This window comes from Trachymyrmex septentrionalis, unplaced genomic scaffold, assembly GCF_001594115.1.
Source record: "Trachymyrmex septentrionalis isolate Tsep2-gDNA-1 unplaced genomic scaffold, Tsep1.0 scaffold22, whole genome shotgun sequence".
NCBI classification, from domain to species: domain Eukaryota; kingdom Metazoa; phylum Arthropoda; class Insecta; order Hymenoptera; family Formicidae; genus Trachymyrmex; species Trachymyrmex septentrionalis.
In genome coordinates, this window is record NW_017305375.1 from 1,326,303 (window position 1) to 1,329,197 (window position 2,895).

Genomic DNA, 2,895 nt, shown 5'->3' on the forward strand with positions numbered 1-2,895 from the left:
TTAGGAGCTTCCTCTGTGTAGTTTTGATAATCGTTTTGATCTAAATATAAACTATTTTAGAATGTGCGTGCGTGCGTGCGTATTTAAATTATACATAACATTCATTATTAATAATAATACATTCATGCACGTCGCGATGTGTACGCTGGTACGTTTATAGTCATCTTTAAAAAAAGATTATGTATATACAGAGTGTCCAGTAAGTTTTGACGAAACGCTCGTGTGTAGATAGAGCGGACTAACTGAGTCTAAAAGTCCTTCTTTAAAATTCCAATTTTCGTAATTTTTTTTTTTAGTTACCTAATGAGCAGAATATCTATAATATAATTTACGCATAAAATAACTTTAAGACTTCTTTAAGAGTTCTTTAAGAAAAATATCATTAAGATATTTTATAAAGAACTCTGAAAGAAATCTTAAAGTTGTCTTATTTATCGGTTTTGCTCGCTTAATCGACAATCTTTAGAAATTAATATCTTGTTGACTATTTCAAAAATTGCAAAATGATACAGGACAAAATTAGATACCCTATAAGTGTATATATATATATATATATATATATATATATATATATATGTATATATATATATAAATTATGTATGACGCTTTTTTTTACATTTTATCGTTATATAATGACTTTTATATTTAAAAAATTGTAATTTATTGCAAAAGGTTAAAATTTACACTTTTAAATATTTTACGTAATTTACGTTGGTTAAAAATGATAATAAAAAAGAGATAATTAGAAAATAACAAGAAAGTTTTAGCATTTAAGAGTATTACATCAAGCAACATAACGAAAGAAAATGCAATTAAAAATCTTGTAATTAATCCTATACCAAATAAATCAGCTATGACATGTCTACCCGTTAAACATGAAAACATTATTCGATTTGTGTTACATTTACGATTTGTTCTCAACTTAATATTAGATGCTTTCCATTTGGCTATAAGTCGACATAAGCATCATCTATCTTTCTTGACTGATTGATTTAGCAAGTAACAAAGATATAACAATTCTTGTGCCGACTTACATATGTTACCAAATAGAAAGCATTTATTCTTTATAAATTACGAATTTTTAGACAAAAATAAAAGATAAAAGATACTTTAAAATTTTGTATTTTTACTTTTATCACTTTGAGTGTTAATTATTTAAATTTTTTGAGAAATGCGGTGACAATTCTAATATTCTTAGATCCGGCTCCACTATGTAAGATTAACCCTAATCTCGATTTGACTTATTACTTATCTTTTCTATAATGCTTAGAATTTCAACATTGTGTCAATATAGTCAAGTGAGATATTGGTTCTATCTAAATTTTTTATCAGTGTGATTGATGACAATTTACGGTGCTAGATCTCCTATAAGTACAATATTAAAACAAGTACTTTAATTATAAAACGTTGTTGGTTTATTGTGCATCAATTGACTGAGCGAATAATTATCTGTGATGCATGCTGACAAATACTATTTGAAAAATTAACTAATTCAATAACAAGCAGTAAGCTACAGATATTAAAAGCAAAATTGGAAGAATATTTATGAAATTTTTAAGAGTAATTTATTTAGTATATTTAGCATATCTGTTTCGCATATAATGTATTTTCATACATTATTCATATATAGTATATTATTATTATTAATTAATATTAAAATACTTTTAATAATTCAATCAATAAAATTTTATTTATGCTTTATAAATATAAATTAATAATTTTTCTTAATTTTCTTCTTAATTTCAAAATCTCCGATTGTGTTACAATAAAAATTATTTTTCCACTTTTCAGCAGTTATAATTGATTATAATTTTACGTAATAAATTGCATTCAACGTTCTTGTGATATTTTATATCATTATGTAACATTATATTATAAAAAAAAGAAAAGGATAAAAAGATGTATATGTTGATTTCAGAAAACAAAATTTAAGGTAATACATATCTGACGTACTTTAAACATAAATATATTAATTCATATGCTTGTACATGTTTCATATTTTTTATACAACAAAATATTTATGACAACAATACAGTTGAGAACGGTATACAATATATATTGTTATGTTAATTCATTCACATAAATATGAGAGACAGCCTCGTTCTCTTAAGACGTAATAGAGTTATGTAACTGCGTAAAATATGTAAGTACATACTCTTGATTATTCTTGATTACTATCCAGTCTTTTAATACATTTTTTCGTGTCGTCTCATGTACAAAATATTTGATATTATAAAATTCTTCTCAGCAAAAAATAAAACTGACATTGTCTGCCTTCATAAATTATTTATCTAAATAATAATAATCCTGATCCAAATATCATAAAAAGTAAAACGTCAAATATTTGAAGATTGTTATTAAATTGAAATTCGCAGCTAAAATTCTGATCCATGAACATGCAAGTTACGGAATAATTGTACATACATTACATATGCATTTACATGAATACTTTTGGATATTATAAGAATGTGAAAATAGGCCAGTTGGTTCGCATTTTCCTTAAAAATTCCGAAGTTATTACCTTTCGTTAACGCTTTAATAAGAGAGAATATCCATTAGTGAAAAAATATGCTATTTACACGTAAGATATCTAATTGTGCGTCGATTCATTAATTCGCCGTTTGGAGAATGTATCAAAATCTACTTAATGGAACAATGAAAAGTGATTTCATACTGCAATTATTTACAGATTTTTCTCCATGTGCGGGGATTGTGTATGTATTATATGTGTAAATGTTTATATGTGCGTGTCCTTAGTTCACTCATAGAAACCATATAAATGCGATGAGCGCAATGAATTATGCACCGTTATTGATCCAATAATAAAAACACTAATAATAAGTACATATTAGATAATGCCATTTTGTAGTGGGCATTGATAATGGCAAGCACAAA